The sequence below is a fragment of the Perissodus microlepis genome, chromosome 17 (assembly GCF_051167445.1).
Source record: "Perissodus microlepis isolate ML-2025 ecotype Zambia chromosome 17, ASM5116744v1, whole genome shotgun sequence".
Lineage (NCBI taxonomy): Eukaryota > Metazoa > Chordata > Actinopteri > Cichliformes > Cichlidae > Perissodus > Perissodus microlepis.
In genome coordinates this window covers 7,121,242-7,134,483 of record NC_140477.1, presented here as the reverse complement: position 1 = coordinate 7,134,483, position 13,242 = coordinate 7,121,242, and positions in this window count along the sequence as shown.

Genomic DNA, 13,242 nt, shown 5'->3' with positions numbered 1-13,242 from the left:
CCTACTAGAATAATATATGTGCATAAATACTGAATATCTTATTTTTTCTTCCTTTTTTACGGGCACAGAGAGTAAAGGGGAGGTTGAGCTGCCTCACTGTTCCAACATTTTTGCCTTGTTTTCAAGGGACCTGCTTGCTGTGACTGGTGGTGCATTGAAATGTCAAATCTATTATCTCAAATCACAAAGGCGTTTAGTGGCCTTTTAAGCTTATGACACTCCCCACTATGCACATTTGGAAGAAGCTGCCTGAATTTTCGCTCTTGGGTATTATTCTACTTATAAACAATACACGGATTCTGACATCATAATTTTTAAAGTATACATTCTTCAATGTGCTCGACTTGCAACCCAGTTTCTAAAAAGTCATGATGCTCTGCCAAAAGGAGAACGTAGTGAATTCAAAAGTCAGCATATGAAACGAGGAAACTGAAACGCGTCTTTATTTTTGAATGTTAAAAAGGCTAAATTGCCCTTACTGAGGGAAAAAAAGTTTGGACCCCCTTGACATTCACTGTAAAGATAAGAATGTCAGCTAAAATGTACAGACTTTCAAATTCAAGGCAGATGTGTGAAGGGATTATTCATGGTACACGGATTTGAGTTACTCTGGGCAAGTATTTAGGAGCTGATGCAGAAGGGGGGTGGTGTGAAGCAGACCTTGTAGCTTCAGTTATTACACATATGCCTTTTTGGAAAGTGAAGGTCAAGATTATGGGAGGATAAGGGAATTAAGTGTATTTTGCGTGGGCAGGCATCTGGGCCACCTTGTACCATTGTTATCTTGGCCCCATTTTTACGTAACCCCCCCACACTGCGTAACTGGGATAAGAAAAAAAAAGAGAAACAGCTACTCAGGTTAATGCTGGCTCCAAATGCATGACACACATACTGGAATCAGTAAGTGATCCTAATCCCTGATGCAGAAGAAATTGAACATCAGTTAGCTCTGGTTGTATCATGTGAGGTATAAAAAGAGCTTTTTCCATGTGTGCCTTTATGGATTGAAATTAGCAGTTCACTGAATATTGGCTCTTGTAAGCAGCCAGATATACTTAGTATGAGCCAGATGATGCCTATACGCTTGAGTCAAGTAAAAGTGTATATCGGAGGTCAGCACTATGTCTGGGACCGGAGGTTTGGTAATTAGCTTTGTTGTTACAGTTGAGTTGAGATGGGACAGGATGAGGCTGAGCTAGGCTAGCGAAACCAAGATGTCCTCTAAACTCAGCAGGAGCTGACATCGGGAGAGCCAAATTTGAACCCTGGAGGAATGTTTCAGTGAAAAAGTAAACAAACAAACAGTGACCCTGTGAGCTTCACTCACCAACCCCTGCCAGCAATAGTCCTGTGAAATATTCAGTACAATGTTCACACAATGCTGCCAAGTGTAATATTACATCATAGTACAAAACACTGGCATAACATGGTACAATATTCAATATTGCTCACACTCTATGACTGCTGCTACTTACCAACATTTTCCCCTTTTGACAAGTGCAATTCAGTAGAATTTAAATTAAAAGTATAATATTTTCCCCATAAACATCTGAAGTTAAGCACTACTTACACTTTAATTAGTTCTTTTATCTTGTAAAATACCTGAACTTACACACTATTTAGAATTACTTAGTGTAATTTTTGTGTTTCTTTTGTTCAAAGGTACATCTTTACATGACTTACATCACAATTATTTCATTTATTTTTATATGTAGAAGTATTTTATAAGTATTATTAGGTAAATGAAATTTCAGATGAAATTCACAAATTCCATTTAATTCTAGAGGAATTACAAAGTACAAAGTTTTTCAGTGTTCTTCAGTATTCTTTGTGGATATTAACTTTTTGTGTTTCAACATGACATTTTATTGGGCAACTAATTGGTTTATCCTTTGAGCTGTATGAAAAAGATGCAAATACATTTAAAAAGCCAACAGCTGGTTAATTTACTTTGCTGTACATAAACAGTGTAATACTGCAAATTGATTAAACAATTTAGACGTACTATGCTGCCGAATTTCAAAGGTGCTGGCTGTGAGTTATGTATACATCTATTTAAAAAAAGACTTTCATTTTTCTCCCCACTGTCGCCCAGTGCTTGCTTGGGGGATTGTTGTAGGGTCTTTATTTTACAATATAAAGTGCCTTGTAATGTTTTGTCACACACAGGAAAATTAATTTAAATAATCATCAAAATACTCAATAGGTAAGAAAAAAGCTGTGGAATAGATTTAAATCTACAAGTACGAACATGTAAGTTATGGTCAGTATGTTATTGATTCTGGTATTTAGATTACCCAGTAAAGGTGAACATACTACAAATACATACATTTTACAGTACATGTAGTATAAAACTGAAAATAACATTGCACCCATATGTTCTTGGATAGCATCCATGTATTTTGTAGATGGGTAGATTCCGGTAGACTTAAGTGAACAAGACTTCTGTGAAATGTTTGACTGTTTTAATGAAATCCATTATTGAGCCAGGCAGAATTAATGCTAGCCCAGCTTCCCCTACTCTCTATAGACTCCCACCCTGCATTGAAATTGTCTCTCCAGCTAATGCAGTGCTGATGCATGACTCACCTAAGCCTGCTCCTCGGATCTTCACTCTGTCTGACTGCCAATAAATGGGGTATGGAGCCACACACTTGGGGTCTCTTGTCAACCATGACATAACAACGCACTAAGGCACTGACTGGAGACGTGCCTGTTTACTGCCTGTAACAAGTAGTCAGCTGGCTTTACGTGTGGCTCAGGCATTAAGAAAGGATGTGCTGAAGGGGGTTTAAGGGACGGCAGCTTCGCAAGATGATGGATTTACAAATGCTCCTTTGCTTTCCTGCATGTTTATCGTAAGACACATTCAGAATTTATACCATGACCTTTCCAAAGAGGCAAAGAAATTCCAAATGGAGATACAAATGGAGTACAACTTCTGCTTGGAATAATAAGGGAATCCTTTTGTGATAAGAGCCAAAGCCAAATCAGAAACAAAGTTATGCACAGTTTTGGCAAAAGTATTGTTGCTGTGCATACACTTGTCCCTGACCTGCTGGTCTTGCAGCTTTTGTGTGCATGTGCTTGTGTGTGTGCGTGTACGTGTACGTGTGCGCAAGGACGTGCACATGTTTTTTCACTCCTTCTGTGTGTCTGTGTGTAATGTCAGCAGAACCCCGGGGAGTGTAGCAGGAGCTCGTTTGATTGCCGCCTCACAGCTGGCTCACAATGTTAGCCAGCCGGGCTCCAAGTGAGGAGAAAAGATACAGAAAGAGTGTGTGAGAGAGAGAGAGAGAGAGAAATGAGGCAAAAATGTAGGAAATGGGAAGGAACGGTGACCTGATAAACAGTGAGGACGACAGCATACACTGTCCAGGCGGAAGAAAGGGAGCAATGTGAGAAAATGAAAGAGAACAGCTTAAAAGAAGAAGGGCAATGTATGGAAGAAAGATAGATAGAAGGGAATGTAGGTGGGCAGGTGTGCCCATGGCAGTGTGTCAGAGTGAAGCAGTTGGGAAAGGGAAAAGTATACCTGACACTGGGTGATCACACTTTCATATTCTCCTTCAGGAAATTTCTGATATACTTAACACATTTTTCTGCACATATATACAGTGCATATGCTGCAAAACACACACAAACTGATCAAACACACACAAACCCACACATGTGCAATAAGACTAAATGCAATACTAAATATAGTTGTATATAGAATTTGTATTCTATTTTTATCCTATTTAATATTTTATTCTATTTTATTCTACTGTATATAGTATTTTATTTTATTCTATTCTATTCTGTACAGTTGTGTACAGTATATTATTCGTATTGTATTCTAATTTTTACTATATAACTTTTGCACTGTCCACTTTCCACTGTGACAAAACAAATTTCCCAAGTGTGGGACTAATAAAGGTTATCTTATCTTATCTTATCTTATCTTATCTTATCTTATCTTATCTTATCTTATCTTATCTTATCTTATCTTATCTTATCTTATCTTAAAAATGCCTCGCACAGACAATGCCTGGGTTTACTGTGCAATTTAAAGGCAAGCTGAAGCCCTTGCTTAGCCTCAGACTGTTTAGCAATTGGGCAATAGCATGGAAAAGCCTTATTGAGAGGCAGATGACTGCATGGCCACAGACAGAGGTAAAATCAGAGAAAGGGAAGGAGACAATGAGCATAGGTATTCAAAAAGGGAAATAAATTACTGATGAGAATAAAATGGGTAAGGCCAAACAAGAAAAGAAAAATGGAGGCAGGTCTTAAACTTGAAAGCCAGGTCAGAGCTGTTGTGAGATCTACCTTTTTTCATTTGAGGCAATTAGGCTAAATAAAGCCCATCTTATCAAAACAGCCTTTGGAGACAGTAATTCATGCTTTTGTTACATCTAGGCTGGATTATTGTAACACACTTTATTGTGGGGTTAGTGATGCATCCATTAGGCGTCTGCAAAATGCTGCAGCACGTCTTTTAACTGGAACAAAAAAGTCTGAGCACAATACCCCCATTTTAATTTCACTCAACTGGCTACCTGTACATTTTAGGATTGTTTTTAAAGTTCTTTTATTTGTTTTTAAATCTCTCAACGGTCTATTATATGCAACCACACAAGCTGAATGAGGTGTGCTGTTGCCTGCTATTGTGTGCAGTGCAGGGAGAATTTAGACTCCTCTGTTTTGGCTGCTTAAAACAAAAAGAAAATGAGGGTAAGAATGGAGGGCTTGAAAGGGGCGGAGTAGCAATAAAGGTGAAAAGTAGGGGGAGAGCAAAGAGAGACAAATGAGAGAGGAAACAAGGTGGCAGAAAAATAGACTGTGTGTTTTTGGCTGTCGAGAGATGTGAAGAGGGATGTGAAGAGGGACTTGCTGTATTAATAATCCAGCTGTTCAATGTGGAAGAGATGGATTCTCTCATTTACCTGACTGTGTTTATACAGTGTTTATCTAACAAAAATCACATATTTGATTTTGTGTGCAAATTCTGATTATCTGAAGTATTTCAGATGCCAATGCTAAATCAAAATAGTCCTTTATTAAAGAATGAAATAAGCTATTTCAAAAAGTAAAGCACAATTAAAATAAATTAAAAAAATTCAAATAAAAAGAGGCAACCTTCAGAGATGAAGCTGCCAAAAAGTGCAGCTGTTCAAATGGCCACTTGAGGCTAATCTCAATACACAGTCATGTTAAATGTCCAAATGTGGGTGGCTATAGCTGGTAGCTGTAATAGTACTAACAGCCCATCCAAGAAGTCTGCCCTCCAGATTTGGTGACTAAAATTTGAATATTTTATTAGTCTATTACGCATTGTTTGACTGCTGCAGTCTATGGATGTACTGTACTATTCAAGCTAGCATTAGCTGATAACTTAGAGTCTCACTTCTCACCTAAATATGGTTACATTTGGGTTGAAAAAAAAGGGACTCATGGCAGCCATGATAAGCTAAAATAGAGCCATAAAAAATATGAGTCCACGATCCACTGTGTCAGATAACAGTCTGTTCAAATAACCTCATTGACCAAATATATAAGTGTTATTTTGACAACATTAAATTACATTGAACTGCTGTCTAATCTGCCAGTTAGATGACAGCAACCCAGTGAATTAAGACATGTAGACCTGGTCAAGACAACCTGCTCAAGTTCTTGCTCTGACACTGGGTTGGAGCATCAGAATGGGGAAGAAAGGTAATTTGAGTGGCTTTGCATGATTTTAGTGCCAGGTGTGCTTGTCTAAGTATTTCAGAAACTCCTGATCTGCTAGAATTTTCCCACATAACCATCTGTAGAATTTACAGAGAACGGTCCAACAAAGATGTGCAAGAAAGTCTTGTTGATCCCAGAGGTCAGAGAAGAATGGCCTGGCTGTTTTGGGCACCAATACCGAAAATTGGAAGAACAATACCTGGTCTGATTTCTGATGCAACATTATATTGTACCTGACCATATTCATCCCTTTATGACCATAATGTACTTATCTTCCAGTTGCTACAAATCTCATGGTTTCTTGAACATGACAATGAGTTCACTATGCTCGAATGGCCTCCACAGTCATCCAATCTCAATCTAGCACCTTTGGGATGTGGGGGAACGGAAGATTCACATCATGGATGTGCAGCCGACACATGCACAAAGCTATTATGTCAGTATGGCCTATGAGCTCTCTGAGGAATCTTTCCATCACCTTGTTGAAGAATTAAGATCATTGTGAAGGCAAACTGTGGTCCAACCTGGTATTAGCAAGGGGTACCTAATAAAATGTGTAAATGTAATGTAATCTGTAATGTAACATTAAATCAATTTCTAAACCTATGCAATGCTACTTATCCATTTGAATTAAACATTCAAACTAAACATGTTAGAGAATCAGCGTTCTTATATTATACAGTTTTTAATAAAAACAAAAGACATGTCATAATGTCACATCTACAGAGAGAAATTAACACAAAGTAACCTGAGTGGTAATTGCCCCACTGATCATCATGACTGTAGCATGAGGCCAGCCGACGTGTCTGATTACCTGAAGGGCTCATTGCATTTTAATGTACGAAATGTTCTCAACGACATCATTTCTCATTCAAAACACAGCGCAAGATTAAAAACCCTCTCTGAAGCAGCTCCCAAGGCAGCGCTTTAACGATGCCTTCAAGGACACCGTCAGATCCACACTGTTATATGAACAGTTTATTTTTTATTATTTTCTTGATAGGTCACTTCTTCCCTGACCGTTAATCTGCTGCTGCTGGCCTTCCTTTCCTTTTTCACCTCGAGTTGCTAAGCTCCTCTTTCAGGTTGAGCTGTTTTAACACCCGGTTGTGGATCATATTCGGTTTAATTACCTGTGTGCGGACTGGAGGGGGTATTGGAAATCATGGCCTGATGCGTATTCAATAAATTGACTGAAACAGCAAATGGGAATGGCTACCCCATAATGGGTGTTCATCTGTGCACTGAAGATTTATGCAAGAATGACCTTCATGTGTCATCTTTCTTACTTGCAGGCAACAAAAACAGAAATCGTATTGATATTAAGTTAAGAGTGAATGAAGCCTTATCCCTGCTGCAGACTGCTGGGAATGTGTTTTGCTTGTGACTGCGTGATTTTAGAAATGAGAAGAAAAAAACAGTGTATTATACACAGTAGTTTTTTTTTCCATATGCAGTGCCACTTTCTCATGTTTTCTGCTACAACAGGGGAATGTTGTCCCCCAGTAATGCAAAGCAGGAAGTAAAGTCTGTAATTAGACATGACAGAATCAGAAAAACCACCAGCTGAGATTTTCAGATGTGTCTTGGTTTCCTGAACTAGTGAATAGAAAACACATCAAGAGGGAAATAAAAGTCTCTGAGCACTTGTTTTCTCGACGTGCTGCATTCTGTATTTCTTTTTAATGTGAAGGGGGAAAGGCTTGCCTGGATAAAAAATTACCATGTAGTATAGCTTACATGACACAAATCCCAAGTTTATGTCTCTAATATTATCACATTTTTCCTGCACTCCCCTTTGCACGTCATGATAAGGTGCACATTTGTTACATATAGCTCGCATTTTATGGCTTCTGGGGTAATTCAGACATCATATATATATATATATATAGATAGATAGATAGATAGATAGATAGATAGATAGATAGATAGATAGATAGATAGATAGATAGATAGATAGATAGATAGATAGATAGATAGATAGATAGATAGATAGATAGAAAGACAGATAGACAGATAGATAGATAGATAGATAGATAGATAGATAGATAGATAATGAAAAGATAAATGAAAGTCAAGCCCTGACCTGCACAGAGAAGTAGCTGTCGGTGGCCGCTGCATGTTTTCTTTATTTACTCGTCAGTGGTGTTTACCAGCGGCTGAGAGATTGAAGTTGCAACATCAGGGACTGACTTTTATTACCCGTGGGTCCTTTGTATTCTTGGCTGTCCACTGCGAAAAAGCTTTCTATTGATTGTCTCCGAGGAGGGAAGGGGATTTGGAAACATGCACAGCCACCGAAAAGACAGGGATGCGCTAGCAATCTCTGTAGAGTGCATCAGCCTCTTTAATCTGGGTGTTAACAATGGTGGAAATGACTTGAAGGATCAACATTTTCTCCCTCTTTTGTCCTTGTTGCTGTCATTTCTGCCCTTTTCATGTCTCGCTTTGTCCCCTTCAGCTCTGCTTGTGTGCTGCATGTATGCCTGCAAAAATAAAGGTGCATGCATGCCCAAATGCTCAGCAAGTATATATACATTAAATACCCGTTCACTGTGAACTGTGTCCACATTTATTAGCTTGTGCTGCATTACAGAGAATTAACCGACTGAAAAACTTAAGCTCTCACCGTGCTAATTAAAACAGCTTGCACTCACAGTGATGGTGCAGGACTGTAATTAATTTCTGAATGGATGCTTTTTGGACGCAAGGATGTTCTGAGAACAACCAATGTCAAAACATCCTGTGTAGCTTGGCTAAGGTACTATTCTTAAAAGTGATTAATTAATGTTGAGCGAAACACAAATTAATTTCCAGCTCAGTCGATACCACTGCAGGCTTACTGTTTATTGTTCTTTTGCTCAGAGAGACTGTATTTGCTGAATGACAGATGTATAGACATCATAGTATTAAAGGCAAAATAACATAAAATATCTCTTACGTCCTTTAAAGGCCTGTAAAGCATATCCTCTGTAGTCTCACAGCAGTCGTTAAATAATTCCGAGGCTATATCATATTCCCGTATAATAAGGTAAGAAGGCAAGACGTTGCCAATAAGTAGTCCTTGCCAGGAGTCTTATTATCAGTCAATAATGAATTTACATGACCCATGTGGTGCCAACAAATTGACTCACTTGCTGAATACAAACTCAAAAATTTGTATGCATCCAGGGTGCCTACCAGGGGTGTATGAGCTTGTGGTTTTTTGTATCTTCCTGCTTTGTCGTGCCACATGTGGCAGGGAAACTAAGAAAACACCTGACCCAGAAAGCAGTACAAGGAATGTGAGGCATTACCCTGTCGAGCTCTCCACCCAGCTATTCATTTCCATCAAGACCTGTAATAATGCTGGCACTCTCAGCCGAAATTGCTTTTTGCCTTTCGGGTCAGTACAACTGGACTGCTGGATGGGGGAGGGTGTTGTTCCCGTGTAAGTGTTTTCTGCTCCTTTTTTTTCCGCTTTGCGGTGGTTTGGGTAGTCACCATGCTACGGTCATATTAGTGAAGTGATTTATGTATGCACTAAAACCATTCAGTCCTCATAATAGAGGTTTACGACAGCATGACTGAGTGCCCTCCTGGCACTCTGCATTTCCACATATCTGACTCTCACCTTTTGCCACACACAACGTGCAGAATTTATTAGTCCTGTGATGTTATGAATAATGCACTCTGTCATATTTTTTCACAGGGCGCTTTCATTCTGAGCAACAGCATGACCTAGCCAAATATTTATTCACCTTTCTATCTGAGTGGCCAGGCAGTTAAGCTGTGTGTAGATATGATCGAGACACAGAAATGCTTTACTCCCTCTGATAGCACAATGCTTTAACTAGAGCTCCTACAGTGTCTGGGACAGCAATGAATTTTCAACATATCAAACATGAAAAAGAATATCTACCCTGGCTAATCTGCATGCAGACTACATGATTGGTGGTGAGGTAACTGGACGCTTTCATTTGACGGCATGTTGATTGACCCACCTTGACACTTTCAACGTCGTCGGCTTGTCAGGGTTCTGCTTAAGAAATCATAACCAATCACAGTGAGTTATGCAAAGCCCACTTAGAAAAGCGAAAGGCTGACACTATAGGGGAAGCAGCTTGGGATCAGTTAAATTACAGTTTCAAAAACTTTCAAATATCCACTGAGTCTACACTTGAGGCGTGACTACATTGATTTTCACCCCCCAAAAAAGAGCTCATTGATGGAAGAAGTGCACTTGTAGTTCTTTGTCACTCTTTCATAGTGTGTTTTGATCTCAGCTAAAGGCAAGTGTTAAAGTGTGTGATGAATCAGGAACTGACTGTATTTTGAAATTTTGAAGCTAAAGTACATGCTGTATCAGCTCTTATCACAGCGTTGCCATCAGAATCTATTATATCATTACAACTAAACCGGCATTTCTCTCTACTTTTCTTGCCTTAGTCATATTGAAATTGGCAAAAGTAACCACAGGCCAAAACTAAAAGATCCTCATTGCAAAGGGCTGGTTTCACTTGTGTTGTGCACTTGCACATATTGGCTTTCTTACTACGAGGCAGTGGGATGAATGCTATCACTGCAGATATCTTAGCTTAGCATGAAGCCTGGAAAGGGTGGTTAAGGTTTGAGCGCCTTATTAAATCTAAATAGACGGACAACTAATGGTAACTCTAATTAGTATAGACCAGATTCGGCTGGTTTTCAGCTGATCAGCCGTGACTGGTGACCAGTCTCACATATCTCCAATATGTGCAGCTCTAATTAACCTGACCCCAGCCTAACATGCACCTGCCATGTAAGCACATAAATCATTATCATCTAGGTCAGCAATGTTTCAAGTGCACATACCAAAAAGTTCATGGTAACTCAATTAACTAGTGTTTTAGAGATATAATAGCAAAACACTGCATAGATGTAGACATAAAGTGAGATAACCTACAGTTCATTTTCCTCTGGATTTTCTCTCCAGCTTTGTCCAGTAACTTTGAGATGTGTTTGGGTGAGACTGATCAAAGGTCCTGCAAAATCTGACATTTAGCAAATGCTCAGTCTTTTATTACGAATTGTAACGAAACAGTGTGTGTACTCTAAACAACTATCCTTAGGAAGAAAGTCAGAATCCTCCAAATCACCAAAATTGACAGATCAGACCAAAACTGCAATCAGAATAGCTGCATCTCCATAAATTGGCATGTTATTGTCTGTGTTTAAAATCATATCCAATAGTTTGACATTTGTCTTACCTATTCTCTTCCTTTTTGCTGATGTATCAAATCCCACACCTTCAATTATTATTAAAATGCTACCCATTGAGTGTTCTGATGTGAATGAAATCCTGCACTAACATGATGTTTCATAATAACATACTAAAATGTTATGATAGACATATGAAGTCTCCAGTTGGTTTATGGTGTGTTTTTGGAGTACTAATTTAGCTAAAATGTACATAATTGTGCTTAATAACATACACTTTGTGCATTAATAAAATTTAAGCTGATGCATTCAATTCAGTTCAATGCTGATTCAACGTACCTACAGTTTTCACAATTTGGCAATTTGGCTATACAGACCAAAACTGTTTTTGTTTTTCACACCAGACTGTAAAGATGTTTTTCTGCTGTGAAGATGGGAGTTTTTTTATTCTGCAGGAATTAACTTGTTTGTTTCTGGAGCCACAAGAGACCACTCAGGGAACTTCAGGTTTTCGCTCTTTTATGTTATTTTTATTTTTCAGCCCAGAGTTTTACATGGAATGAACAAAATCTTATGAAGTTGCAGCTCAGCTCTATTGTCAATAACTTTTCAATATAACTGTCAAATGTTTTTTAAGTAGTTTAATTGACATTATGGAAATGAGTTTGCCAGGGTTCCATATCAATGCAACTCCAAATGTCATCTCTCTCTAATGGCCTAAGAGATGCAGTCATGTGAAAAAGAAAATAAAACAAAGTATACTGCATGATTTCATAACTTGTCGAACTATAGTAAAAGCTTGAAGTAATCATTTTCCTTATGACTTCCATCTCTCACATAGTTGTGTATCGTTGCCATTCTCTGGGATCACTTACTTGGCGTCATTGTGCTGTTGCATGACCCGATTTGGAAAAGCTTTAGGGGCTGGACAGATGGTGTCACATTTTAGAATACAAGGGAGTTCAGGACGTTAGACTACATGGTTGCAAAACAAGCCTAAATCAACATGCCACCACTGCCGTACTTGACATTGTTTCTCCTGGCAACCCTTGCAATCAAGTCATACTTATTCAGTCTTTTTCTAATTATACTGGACTTTAACATTTAACATGATTACCTAAGGCTGGCAAGTCTGGGATGTAGCTCCTGGGGGTTTTTGCATTTTCTCTGATCATCACACGACTTGACCTGGGTGAATTTGCTGAGATTTTTGGTAAGCTTTTTCTTAATTGGTGATTATTAAATGTGCTAGCAGGGTGTTCACAGGATGCTTTAAACTCAGACATGGGCAGTCATCTATCCATTTGGCTTTCAGTAATATAAAATCTCATCCATTGGCCAGCTTATTACCTCAGCGGGGTATTGGATCACTGGCAGGGCGTAGGTGTTGATTGCCTGGATCTTGTTCTTCCTATTCAGCTGACTCCTCGGGAGTAGGTTTTCTTGCATTTCTCTCTGCAGGTATTTGGCGGTTGCAGCTTTCTTAGCAGTCTCTCGTGGTTCCCAGGTACTTGTTGCTGTCCTCAATGTCTCCAATGTCGCCTTTTGGTAGTGCAATCCCTTCAATTCAGACTACTTTCCCTCTCTTTCTTACCATCCGACTACACTGCTCCAGTCCGACTGACATTCAGATGTCATTGTTGTAGATCCTAGTGGTGTGGATCAGTGAATCAGTAGATAATTGTGGCATCACAAAGGAGGGCAAGGAAGTGGTTAAGGGCTGGGTATTCAGCAGGTGAGCCAGACACCATGTGACCATTCATCACTCTTCATGGTTGGCGCTTTTGATGATTTGTCTCCTCAGTTGAAATTTGGTGCAGACTTTATGCAGGTCTGCAGAATGCCATGGGTCTCATGAAGAAATAAATGAATGCAGTGCAGAATCATCATAGACTGTCACACTTATATTGGAAGTTCATTCTTGGATTAGTCATCCACATAGTCTTGAATTGAGCTGAATTTCAGCGAAATAAATGAAAACACCCCTGTACAGCAGTGTGACAAAAACGAAACTAAAACGTTTGGTCATAGTTTCATCTGATTCATCCTCCTCTGTGCATTACTAACAAATTCTGAGGCTTTAGAGCATATTCTTCACCTGCCCACTGTTTTCATCTGCTGATGTGTCTCTGTGTATTCCCCAACTTAAGAAGTCCTCTGAAAACAATACTGATACTGTTTACTGAAGTCTTTAAGTCAGATGGGAAGCTTATGAATACATAATGCAATAGTTTTGGATGGATTTTGTTCCATTAAACAAACAGCCTGGTTTTTCTATTGAAGAAAATCGCCAGCTGCTTGCGTCCTTAAAAACACTATTCTCAGGCCAAAGAGAAAAATGTCATCTAT